This window comes from Zingiber officinale, chromosome 5A, assembly GCF_018446385.1.
Source record: "Zingiber officinale cultivar Zhangliang chromosome 5A, Zo_v1.1, whole genome shotgun sequence".
NCBI classification, from domain to species: Eukaryota; Viridiplantae; Streptophyta; class Magnoliopsida; order Zingiberales; family Zingiberaceae; genus Zingiber; species Zingiber officinale.
This window is the reverse complement of record NC_055994.1, coordinates 5,849,508-5,863,529: the sequence shown is the minus strand read 5'-3', so window position 1 is coordinate 5,863,529 and position 14,022 is coordinate 5,849,508.

Here is a 14,022-nt window from a genome sequence, read left to right as displayed (position 1 = left end):
CAGTTTAATACGACGCCAACGGTCGGATCCCGATCGATTGGAATGCTCCCAATCGATCGGGGAGGCTTTGGATCGATCAACGGATCGATCCAGAGTGCCTCTGTGCTCTGGAAATTCGCCTGGATCGATCGGCTGATCGATCCAAGGCGTATCGCGACAAAACGCACCTTCCCAATCGATCACCCGATCGATTGGGACCTCTGGATCGATCAGCTGATCGATCCAGCAGGCTTCTGTGCGTTCGCGACTGCCTCCCAATCGATCCACTGATCGATTGGGACGAAGGCTTCTCGCGGGGACACCCCAATCGATCGACCGATCGATTGGGCTCCAGCCAATCAATCCAGCTGATGGTTTTTGCCCAAAACCAAGTCCCAAAGCCCCCAACCAACATCCGGTCAATCCATGACCTGTTGGTTCATCATGCCTAGCATCCGGTCACCCATGACCTGCTAGGACTCCCTCACCAAGTGTCCGGTCAATCCCTTTGACCCACTTGGACTTTTCTTCATCATGCCAAGTATCCGGTCACTCCCTTGACCTACTTGGACTTTCACCAGATGTCTGGTCAATCTTGACCCATCTGGATTTCTCCGTGCCAAGTATTCAGTCAATCCTTTGACCTACTTGAACTTTCACCAGATGTCTGGTCAACCTTGACCCATCTGGATTTCTCCGTGCCAAGTATCCAGTCAATCCTTTGACCTACTTGGACTTTCATTCTGCCTAGCTTCACTCACTAGGACTTCTCTTCTGCCTGGCTTCACTCACCAGGACTTTCACCTAGCTTCACTCACTACAATTTTCACCTGGCTTCACTCACCAGGATTTTCTTCTGCCTGGCTTCACTCACCAGGACTTTCACTTAGCTTCACTCACTAGGATTTTCACTTCTGCCTGGCTTCACTCACCAGGACTTTCACCTAGCTTCACTCACTAGGATTTTCACTTCTGCCTGGCTTCACTCACTAGGACTTTCACTTCTGCCTGGCTTCACTCACCAGGACTTTCACCTAGCTTCACTCACTAGGATTTTCACTTCTGCCTGGCTTCACTCACCAGGACTTTCTCACTGCCTAGCTTCACTCACTAGGTCTTTCACCTGGCTTCACTCACCAGGATTTTCACTTCTGCCTAACATCCCAGTTAGGACTTTCCCAGTCAAGTATCCGGTCAACCTTGACCTACTTGACTCTTCTTCAACCAACTTGATCAGACCCTGATTAGAAGGGAATTGCACCAAACAATCTCCCCAAATGAACAACTGCACCTGCACTTGTCCATATCATCGAAGTCTCATATTGTCAAAAATTGAAACCCAAACCAAGACTCAAGCTTGGTCAACCAGGTCAACCTTGACCTGAGGGATATTGCACCAACACTTGTAGCGGGGCAGTGAAGGTTGGGGCCCCAACGAAAGTTGTCAAGTGGTTTGGAAGGGTGGCCGATCGGGAAAATGAACAAAAAAGAAATATTCTCTCCAATGCTTATTGGAGGAAGGTACCCTGTCAAAAAAGACCAGGCCAGGGCGAGCCTGCAAAAGGAAGGTGCCTGGCTGATCAGAAAGCTTTGGGTAATAAAAGTAGTGGAAAATCGAAGGGGTCAGAGGGATGCATGTAGGACCGTTGCGGCCGGCTAGAAGGGGGGATTGGATATCCTGCAATCACAAAAACAAAAACACCCTTCTCGAACTCTTAAACTAATACTTGCATAAAGAATAAGCAGAAAGTAAATAGAACATTAAAAGAAGAGACACAAGTATTTACTTGGTTACAACCGATGTGGTTGTTAATCCAAGGAAGTTGAAGTACTAGATACTCCTTCAGGCGGAGAAGCCTCTTACAACGTTGAAGCGCAGAAAACAGAATCTTAACTCTAAATTACAGCACACAAGCGTTGGAAGTGAATTTCTGAGTTCGTTGAAAAAGCTTCTGGACCAAGGCTATATTTATAGCCTTGGTCGTGGCGCTTGGAAGGGTTCCGGGTGCCCTGGGGGGATAAAACTTTATCCTCCAACGTTCAGATCGTGAAAGACTCGATCTAGTCAAAGATGGACTTCCGGGCGCCCCGGTACATTCCAGGCGCCCCGGACCCAAAAGTCAACACTGGTTGACTTTTTTGGTCCGGGTCCTCTGCTCCGGCTCTGGTCACCTCGGTCCGAGTCTTCAACTCCGGATCCGCTAGCTTGGGTGATCTCTGCCATCCGGAAAAGGGTTCACCTGAACCCAAGTTCCGATCTTCTCGAGCGAGCTTCCGCTCCGGCTTCTCGTCCCTCGGAATCACTGTGTGCTTCCTTCTCGTCCGTCAGCGTACTCATCCGCAGTCTTCGTCCCTCGGTCGCACCTCGTGCCGACCTTCTCGCTAGCTGCTTCTCTTGCTCCCCGAGCAATCTTCCACTCCGGCTTTTGTCCCTCGGAACCACCGCACGTTTCCTTCTCGTCCGCCGGTGTACTCTTCTGCAGCGGCTCGTACCTCGGACGCACCGCGTGCCGTCCTTCTCGCTAGCTGCGTCTTCCGCTCGACTACCTGTGCTCCTAAGCTTATGCACACTTAGACACAAGGTTAGAAACACACAAGACCTAACTTAACTTGTTGATCACACCAAAATAATCTTGGGGTTCCAACAATCTCTCCCTTTTTGGTGTGAGCAACCCAAGTTAAGCTAGGGTAAAAATAGACATAAAATAAACTTAACTAAATTTGTAATTAAGTGCAAAAATAAAACAAGTAAAATCAAGTAAAATTTTGGTCTATCTCCCCCTAGACTTATACTTTTCCTTTTCCCCCTTTGATCATAAAAAAAAAAGGGGTTGAAAAAAAATCTAAGGGTTGACATTAGAAAAATTATTTCAATGATTTTCTAGAAAACATTTTTAAGTCAAAGAAAATTTCTAAATTAAAAATAATTTTTTGGAAATTTTCTAAGTTTTTGTCATCAAAATTAAGAACTTTCTAAGCAGAAAACTTTATGCAAGAAAAATATTTTTGAGACAATTTAGAAGAGAATAAAAAAAACTTTCTAAGTATTTATTATTATTATTTTAATTCTAATGCTTTTATCAAAAAGTTTTAAATTTCCATTTAAATTTATTATAATTTCTCAAATCACACTTTTTCATATTTAAAGCGACCAATATTAAACATGTAAAAAATTGTATCATATTAATTTCTATTATTAGTTTGTCGAGATTCTTTAATCGACAAGCTATTTCTTTTAACTTAATATTTTTTGTTATATTTTGAATTTCTAATTCACAATAATATTTCGATAATATAAGTTCTAACTTGATAAAGTTTTTCAACAACATTTCTAATTTGCAAAATTCGTTCGATAAAATATTTTATAATTTGCAAAAATATTTTGACAACATAAATTTTAATTTGCAAAAATCTGTTGATAATAGATTTTCTAATCCAAAAAACTCTTTCGATAATATCTCTAATTTGCAAAATTCATTCGAAAAAATATTTCGTAATTTGCAAAATTTATTCGACAGAAGATTTTCTAATCCAAAAAACTCTTTCGATGATTCAATTTTTAATTCATAAAATTCTTTCGGCGACATTTTGATTGATTTAACTAATTGTTCAGAAGTTGGAGTTTATACCTGACTTACCTTTTTGGTCGTTGGTTCTCCTCCTGTCGAGTTGTTTTCTTCCTACGTTACTCCCCCTTCATTGATGCTCTCGATGTTTATTGAGGAAGAGCTGATTGCGTCTTCTGGTAGATGCTAGCGGTGAGAGATGTTTTAGTAATTTCCTTGATCTCGGACTCTTCTGTCGGTGACTCGATGTCCATTGAGGAGTTGGATTCGACTGCAGGTGGTTCTTCGTAAAGCTTCAAGAACCTTTCCCAAAGTTCTTTCGCGCTTTTGTATGTTCCGACTCTGTCGAGATCCTTAGCAGGTAACACGCTCAAAAGACTGGATTCAGCCTTACCGTTTGCAATGAATTTGTCGCGCTGCTCGTCAGTCCATTGATGCTCCTTAAGTTCTTCTCCTTCTTTGCTTTTGGGCATTACAAAACCATACTTTATTATTAATAATATATTGAAATCAGTTTTAAAGTAAACCTCCATTCGTCGCTTCCAGAATACGAACTCCCCCTCGAATGTTGGTGGATAGATGTTAGCTCCGGCCATCTTGTTGCTTCGATCGGCGGTTAGTCCTCCTAAAGCGCCTCGGTTCTGATACCACTTGTAGGACCGTTGCGGCCGGCTAGAAGGGGCGATTGGGTATCCTACAATCACAAAAATAAAAACACCCTTCTCAAACTCTTAAACTAATACTTGCATAAAGAATAAGCATAAAGTAAATAGAACATTAAAAGAAGAGGCACAAGTATTTACTTGGTTACAACCGATGTAGTTGTTAATCCAAGGAAGTTGAAGCACTAGATACTCCTTCAGGCGGAGAAGCCTCTTACAACGTTGAAACGCAGAAAATAGAAGCTTAACGCTAAATTACAGCACACAAGCGTTGGAAGTGAATTTCTGAGTTCGTTGAAAAAGCTTCTGGACCAAGGCTATATTTATAGCCTTGGTTAGGGCGCCTGGAAGGGTTTCGAGCGCCCTGGGGGGATAAAACTTTATCCCCCAACGTTCAGATCGTGAAAGACTCGATTTGGTCAAAGATGGACTTCCGGGCGCCCTGGAGGGGTTCGGCCGACCCGATCAGTTCCGGGCTCCCCGGACGAAAAAGTCAACACTGGTTGACTTTTTCGGTCCGGGTCCTCTGCTCCGGCTCTGGTCGCCTCGGTCCGGGTCTTCAACTCCGGATCTGCTAGCTTGGGTGATCTCTGCCATCCGAAAAAGGGCTCACCTGAACCTAAGTTCCGGTCTTCTCGAGCGGGCTTCTGCTCCGGCTTCTCATCCCTCGGAATCACTGCGTGCTTCCTTCTCGTCCGCCAGCGTACTCATCCGTAGTCTTCGTCCCTCGGTCGCACCTCGTGCCGACCTTCTCGCTAGCTGTGTCTCTTGCTCACCGAGCAATCTTCCACTCCGGCTTTCGTCCCTCGGAACCACCGCACGCTTCCTTCTCGTCCGTCGGTGTACTCTTCTGCAGTGGCTCGTACCTCGGACGCACCGCGTACCGTCTTTCTCGCTAGCTGCATCTTCTGCTCGACTACCTGTGCTCCTAAGCTCCTGCACACTTAGACACAAGGTTTGAAACACACAGGACCTAACTTAACTTCTTGATCATACCAAAACAATCTTGGGGTTCCAACAATGCGATGCAAGCGGAACAAGATAATTACCCCGCACAAAAGATGAAAAGAATTTAGGACTAACTGGGTAAGGGATAAACCAAAGTATTTACAAACATCTACGATAAAGGGATGAAGGGGAAGCCGCAGACCAACAGCAAATTGGTTCCGGAAGAAGCAGACACAGCCTCTCGGCGAAGCGGGAGGCCGATCGGTGGCCAACGGAACGTGGATCTCGTAGCCGGGAGGAAGTTCAAAGGTATTTGCGAGAGTCCGAGCGTCATTCTCGTCGAACCTAGACTCCATGACGTCGTACCAAGGACCCGAGGTAGAGGACAAGGGTTGCGATGTACTGGCCATGATCGAAGAAATAACCGAGAAAAACCAGGGAGAATCGAAGAAAAAGGGGCAAAGGGTAGGCAAAGGGATTCGCCAGAGGGGTGTCGGAGATGGCAGAATAGACAAGGGTTGCAGATGGAAGTAACGAACTCACCGGAGGCATGAACAGCGAGAGGAGCAGAAAGATTCGTCGAAAACAAGAGTCCAGGTGGGCGAAAACAAGAGTCCATTGAGAAAGTTGACGGAAACAAGAAGGATGAGTAAAGGTGGGCGAAAGGCGGCGACCGCGAGCTTATAAACATCAAGAGTCCAGACCAAGCCGTCTGATCGATAGCACGAATACCTAGAGGCAGATTTGGCTGTTGGAATTTAAAACGCCCAAGGTCACGTCCCAGCCTGTCACCTCAAGCATGCGTCGAAAGGCGGTGGCACGGGGCGTGCACTGATAGGGTGGTTGTCAGAATAATTAAGGAGGCATGCTCCGCATTAACGCCTCGGATTGGTGCGGGTTCCAAGAGATTTTGCTAACAGGAAGAGGAAAGTGCCGAGCAACGGCTCTATGGGTCGACCGAACGGGGATAGCAGACTCATGGTCATACGTTCCCTCATACTGACCGATCAGCCCACCGAAACAGAGCTCTAACTAAGAGGCATAGCCGACCGAAACACCGCGTAGAGAGTAATATTTTCGCACTATTTTGTCCAGTCAGTCGGACTTGTAGCCTCCTTCAACTAGACTTAAAGGGGAGGCATGTGATCCGGGGATGATTCAGGGATGACTCAGAGGGGCCCACCTCCGAGGATCAAGGCTTAGGTAGTCGTCAGGGTCAGGGGGATCAACTGAGTGATCAGCCGATCGGACAGCTCTCCCTCCCCGATCGGCCAGATCGATCGGAAAGCTCTCGATCCCCGACCGGCTGGAGGATCTTGGCAAGAGATGGCTGGGCTTACTTGCAGTGCACAAAGGTAAAGGATACTCTAGCCGATCAGCCTCGGCGCAAGTATATAGGATGAAGCGACCGACCGAACCAATCGAGGGGAGCCCAGTCAGAATAGTAGCTGACAAACAAGATAGGGGGGGACATGTGCCTACATCTTTTTGGGAGTTAGTGTCGCCGATGGTCAGCGCAGACGGACAGAAAATCGGATGGCAAGACAGAGAATCGTACGAGAGAAGCTTCCGCCACCTCTGCAGAGATATGCCCGCCCCGTTATGGTAAGATGTCAGGGACACCTTCTCGACACTAGCTTTTAGGGGAAAGCTTGGGGGAAGCGTGTAGTCTACCCATCGAAGCTCAATATAAGAAGGGAGATCGCCTTCCGCGGAGGTATGCAGGATACATCTCTTAAAGCCATTATTCATCGCTTCCTTTCTATCTTTGCTTGTCGTTGTGTGACTTGAGCGTCGGAGGGTCGTCGCCGGGAACCCCCTCCCGGCTTGGCACTAACGACTTGTGGTTGCAGGATTTAGGATCATCGGTGAAGACGAAGAGCCACCTCAGCGTTACTTCCCGGTTGCCATCTTCTTGACTTCGGGGCAGGATCAATATATATAAAAACCTAACATATAGAATTTAACTAAATCTAAATCTCTTGTGCTGACTGAGGATCTAGAGAGTAACGATTTTGCTGGGACGAAGACTCATCGGCTTTTGATGTAGTGTTTGAATGAAAATAGCGCCTAATAACTATGCTCTCTTGCTCCTGTAATGTGGCAGCAATGAGTTTGTTGAAATCCTTCGCGTCACGATGAGGGTAACAGGTCTTCTGATGTTATCCATCTTAATGTCTCAATTCAGGGTCTTAACTCAGTGTTTCCACGAATGATGCCAATTTGATCCTGTTCTAAGACCTTTTATGAACAAGCCACTAGTGAGATTTCATTGAGGTTGACAAAGCTGCTATGATCGGGAGGAAGGTGGGGTGAGTTGTCTTCAATATTGACTAGACTGTGAAGTCTCTAAAAAAGATGGTGAGCTGGATGGAGGTCTGAATCGTCAAGAGAGACTGCAGAGAGCGGAGAAGTGAAGGAGAGGGTTAGAATGGTGGTCGAGGGTACCCCGGTTCATCTACTTCGACGCTCAAGTCAGACTCCGCATGGGGGAGATGAAGAAAATGAACAATAGTATATACATGTATGTAATCGTATGTACGAATGTATACGTACCTTGGCTCATGGGAGCGAGCCCTTTTTATAGTACGAAGGAGTGGGATGTGAGTCAAGGTGTCCAAACGGCAAGACCGCTCAGAGATGAGTTGTGCACTCAGTCGACGAGACCGAGTGGAGAGCTAGGGTTGAAGAGGATCTCGGAGACAAGACCTAAACCAATGGCTAGGAGGTCGGGGGCTCTGGGAGGCAGAGCACAACATCGCGGTGTGCGATGACAAGGGTGAAGAGAGGGAGGACAACTAAGGCGGCTGCTTGCGCGGACCGCAGAGCAATGCCGATGATCGGAAGCGGCTCTGAGGTTGGCGAGTGAAAGGGGATGAGATTGTAACCGCGACTGAAGCCTTAGAGGTGGGTGATCGTGCTAGGTTTGCAAATAGTGGAGAGGAGGGTGACCAGAATAGAAACACATGCATATGGAAGAGGGAAAATGCCCTTAGCGTCGAAGATGAGAGGAAGAGGGGATGACTATAGGATCGAAAAGATGCTAGAGGGGAGGGTGAATATCTTTTGTCACTTTTTCCATAATAATGAGTTAAAACAACATAGCGAAAAATAAGAAATGAGAACACACAGATAATCTTGTTGCAGCTCATGTTGTTTTAACTCAACTTGTTGCATGAGCTACATGAGCTACAACATGAAATCCAGACATCCTATTACTACTTCATCCATACATCCTGAGGGACAACCTCATCTTGTTCCATGATATTCGGATCAGGATGTCTGGATTTCCTGTTACTACTTATCGGGAGGCACTTGATCGAGCCATATTTATTAAGATGACTCAGCAGCAAGTCTCCCAAGAAAGAGAAGCCAGCCGACAGACCTTGCAGAGCTCACACTCTAGACAGCAGAGTCGAGGTCGTCGACCCCATGGCCAGGATACGACTAGAGAGTCGTCACGATCACAAAAGGTGACCAAAGTATCACAGGGATCTAGTCGCCCAGTCCCATCACAGCGGGGTCAGATATCTATGAAGTGTTTTCATTGTGGTGCACCAAATTACCTAGCATCAGAATGTCCACTAGATAAGAGTATATGTTTCTATTGTAAACTGCCAGAACATATGCAGAAAGATTACACTTTGAAGGCATAACATCAAGTAAGACGATCACAGTCTCAGCAGGCTCGACCTACCCCATGACCTCCACAGTCTCGGCAGCAAAAAGGCCCACAGAGATCTCAGCAGCCTCAGCAACGAAATCCCCCACCTGCAGAGTCTGCTCAACATCCACAACTTTACCATTTGTAGTCCCAGGTGGAGAGTGAGTATCATTCAGTACCTCCACTTCAGCAGTATTTGCCAGCACCAGCTCAGCAGTATTTGCCAGCTCCATCTCAGCAGTATTTGGTAGCTCCACCCAACAGTACCTGCTACCTCCACCCCAGCAATACTTATTGCCCCCACCCCAGCAGTATCAGCCACCATTATCTTATCATCCTTCGACCCAGTCATACCAGCCTTCGCAGGATCAGAGTCAGCCATCTTCTTCTATCCAGAGGGGTCAACCATCGGGTCTTGAGCTGGGACACGTATATGCTTTGACTCGTGAGGAGACACAGCGAGCTGGAGGATCTGTCATCCGAGGTATTATTTCAGTTTATAGTATTCCTGTGGATATATTGATAGATACGGGTAACTCGCATTCTTTTATTTCTCCTGAGTTTGTATGCAAGATTAGGAGGGTCCCAACTCTTCGACCTTATGGATTATCAGTATTGACACCATCAGGTGGAGTATTGATGTCATATCAGGAGGTCAATAGTTGCCCTTTAAATTTCGATAGTCATATCCTTACAGTAGATTTACAAGTGCTAGAGATGACTGAATTCGATATTATTTTGGGTATGGATTGGCTGTCAGAGCATCATTCCATTGTCGATTGTCGAGCCAAAGTGGTAACTTTTCAATCCTTGGATCAATCATCATGGGAATTTATTGGGATCAATGATCGAGGGGTGTATATTATTTCAGCTCTCCAGGCTCAATAGTTGTTGGCTCGGGGATGCAAGGGATATCTCTTATCTTTAGTGAGTTCCAATATAGATAGTTCTGTTCATCTTTATAATGCCCACATAATTTGTGAATATCCCGACGTATTTCCTGAAGAACTTCTTGGCTTGCCACCTCGGCAACAGATAGAGTTTACCATTGAGTTGCTTCCTGGCACAGCTTCAATATCGAAAGCTTCATATCAGATGGCACCAAGAGAACTGGAGGAACTAAATATCCAACTTCAGGAGTTGCTAGACAAGGATTTCATCCGTCCTAGTGTTTCTCCTTATGGTGCTCCGGTGCTCTTTGTTAAGAAGAAAGATGGATCCTTAAGGCTCTGCATTGATTATAGATAGTTAAACTCTGTAACTATCAAGAACAAGTATCCTCTACCTAAAATAGATGATTTGTTTGATCAACTAAAGGTACGTGTGTGTACTCCAGGATTGATTTAAGATCAGGCCATCACCAGTTACGGGTTAGAGATACAGATATTCAGAAGACTACCTTCCGTACTTGGTATGGACATTATGAGTGTTTGGTAATGTCATTTGGGCTTACCAATGCTCCTGCAGCTTTTATGGATCTGATGAATCGGGTATTCTTGGAATATTTAGACCGATTTGTTATTGTCTTTATTGATGACATTCTGGTATATTCTTGGTAAGAGGAGGAGCATGAACAACATCTCAGAATGGTTTTAGAAACTTTACAGAAGGAACGCTTATATGCGAAGTTCAGTAAATGTGTTTGATCCGGTGATAAGGTAGGGGGACCCCCCCCCCCTCTTAGAGAAGTCAACTCCATGTGAAGACCAAGGCCCAGAGGCCGACTGGGAAAGGATGGCCGACCGGGTCGTATGGGCCGAACGACCCAGGGGCATAAGCAGAAGCATAGACCCGACGAGGAGTCGGGTTTCCGACGCTCATGGTAAACAAGGACGCCGAGCCGATATGGAGGTCCGCTCGGCCGATGCATAAATCAATCAGACTGAATAGGCATAGCCGAGCGCACACCCAAGATTCTCCCGAGCAGACTAGTATTTAAAGTCTGGCCGGGCTGAATGAGATTGCCGATCGGCCGGACGTTCACCATAAACGAGAAACAAGGGAACATCCTCTGACAGGAAGCATGGTCGAAGGACAAGTTGTGTACGAAGGCCTAGGACAGAATGTTCTCTTGTCCCATCAGAAAGGTAGTCGGACTGTAGCAGTATGGCGTCAAGCAAGGTCATCTGACAAGCCCATACTGAGGAATGGGCAAGAGTACACGTGTACACCTCGGTTGGTGTGCGTGAGCTTTCTCCAGCTCTATATAAGAGCCTTCATATTACGGCGAAGAGAAGGTTTTTTCTGGTCGATTCTACACTCTCAGAGCTACTTCTTCTTTGTTGTTATCTACTTGCCTGACTTGAGCGTCGGAGGGTCGTCGCCGGGAACCCCTCCCCGGCCCGACTTCCTTGCAGGTTCGCCGGAGCTCCATACGACTAGTCGGGGATCTACGTCAGCAACTAGGAGAGCGCCACGTGCCCAGCGTTCGTTGGTTCAGCGATTCGGACAGGATCAATTTGGCGCCGTCTGTGGGAACACTCCTGCATCTGATCAGAATCAATAGACGAAGCTGGACGACCGCACTCGGTGATGCTCTCCACAGAGGAGCTCGACGCTTTGATCGAGACAAGAGCAGCTAAGCTTGTGGAACAAAGACAGAAATCGCAAGCCGAGCGGATCGAGCAGCAAGCAACTTCAGCTTCAGGTGGCCGAGCGGAAGCACCTCAGGCCATGGTTCCATTTCACCGGGCCTTATTCCGCACGCCTCCTGAAGCCGCAGCAGTTAATCGTGATCGAGGATCTTCATCAGACGAAGTGCTAGTACGAGACAACAGAAAAGGCAAGGCCCCCCGAGCGGACGCTTCTCCCGAGCGGATCAATCGGCAATTCTCAAAGGCCATCTTGCTGGAATCGCCGGTGAATACAACGGAACCACCGACTCGGACGATCACTTGGGTAAATTCGACAACACAACTACCCTTCATCAGTACACGGATGGAGTGAAGTGTCGGGTTTTTCTTACTACCCTCTCGGGATCGGCTCAACGGTGGTTTCGGAGATTGTCGGACGGATCCATCACAAGTTTCAAAGACTTCCGCACGACCTTCCTCCACCATTTTGCCAGCAGTCGGCGTTATCAGAAAACTAGCGTCAGTCTGTTTGCCATCAAACAGGAGGCCCGAGAGTCGCTCCGAGCATATATTCAGCGATTCAACAAGGTGGCTATGGATATTCCAACAGCCACCTCGGAAACCATGATGAATGCCTTCACACAAGGCCTGGTGGATGGCGACTTCTTCCGCTCATTGATTCGAAAGCCGCCTCGTGACTATGATCACATGTTGCACCGGGCCAACGAGTATATTAATGTAGAAGAGGCCCAAGCGGCCAGGAAAAAAGAAATCCCATCCGAGCGGCAAGCCCCTCCCGAGCGGAAGCAGCCAAGTAACAATCAACCGCCAAGGGGACCGCGAGTTGAAGCAGCCCGCTCTCACCCTCATGCAAGGAATCAGGCTGTCCAAGAGGTAGCTGCCGAGCGTCCTAAGCAAAAGAAAAAATGGACGCCAATGTTTTGTTCATTCCATAGAACTGACACGCACAACACTGTGGACTGCCGAAGCCTTCCCTTCATCACTCATCTCATCCCCCGGGGTGGCCGCCGTCGTTCTCCATCACCCGAACGACGACCAAGGCACCAAGAAACCGGTCGGCGGACATCCAGGAGGCCACCCGAGCAATATCAGCCTCAAAGGCGTGAAGACAATCCTTGAGGATCCGAGCGTCCGATTCCTTCCGCTCGGGAAGAAGAAAATAGAAGCAACACGTCCCGAGGAGAAATCAATATCATCGCCGGCGGGCCGACCGGCGATGACTCTAACAGGGCACGGAAGGCAAATGTCCGGCAGCTGCAGATTCACGCGGTCGGCTGTAGCCAAGAAAGGGCAAGTGGACCCGAAGTCAGCTTTGGACCCAGGGACTTGGAGGGAGTCGAAGTGCCACATGACGACGCTCTCATCATCAAAGCGGTAATAGCTAACTACACTATTCACCGCGTTTTTATTGATACAGGAAGCTCGGTCAATATTATATTCAAAAAGGCCTTCGACCAATTGCAAATTGATCGAGCCGAGCTGCTGCCCATGACGCCCCCCCCCCTCTATGGGTTTACGGGCAATGAGGTTCTGCCGGTCGGACAGGTCCGACTGGCTATTTCGTTGGGAGAGGAGCCGCTCAGATGGACGCGAACTGTCAACTTCGTCGTTGTTGACTCTACTTCAGCCTACAATGTCATTTTGGGGCGACTGGCGCTCAGCGAGTTCCGAGCGGCTGTCTCAACCTTCCACCAGAAAATCAAGTTCCCAGTAGAAGATAAAGTGGGAGAAGTATGAGGGGATCAGCTGGCGGCTCGGAAGTGCTATGTTGAGATGGTCCGAGCGGAAGCTAACTCCGCACGGAAGACGCCGAGGATCGAGGTAATTAAACGCTATAACTGAAAAACCTCCTTCCTTGGTCTATGAAGAAAAAGAAGTACAAGTCCATCCTTCCCGACCGGAGGCCACCACCTTCATAGCATCCGATCTGGAGGAGAGCCAGAAAGAGGACGTGATCAAATGTCTCCAGAGAAACTGTGATGTCTTCGTTTGGTCGACGCATGAGCTGCCCGGGATTTCACCAAGTATAGCGCAGCACAAGCTTCACGTCTGACCGGATGCTCGGCCGGTAAAGCAAAGAAAAAGAGACTTCAGTGCCGAGCAGAACATCATAATCCAAGCGAAGGTGGAAAGACTCTTGGAGGCCGGCCACATACGAGAAATACAGTTCCCAAGTTGGCTCGCTAATGTGGTGCTGGTCTCCAAGCCGGGCAACAAGTGGAGAGTCTGCATCGACTTTCGGAATTTAAACAAAGCGTGCCCAAAGGACTTTTACCCTCTGCCCCGGATCGATCAGCTGGTAGACTCCACAGTCGGGTGCGAGCTCATTTGTATGTTGGATGCCTATCAGGGCTATCATCAAGTGCCGCTCGCCCGAGAAGATCAAGAAAAGGTCAGTTTCATTACGCCCGACGGCACTTACTGTTACAATGTAATGCCGTTCGGACTAAAAAATGCGGGAGCAACCTACCAGCGTCTGATGAATAAAGTATTCAAAGAGCATATCGGACGCAATCTAGAAGTATATGTGGATGACATTCTCATCAAGTCCATCCGAGCGGCCGATCTTTATGCAGACATGGAAGAAACATTCCAGACGCTGAGGAAAT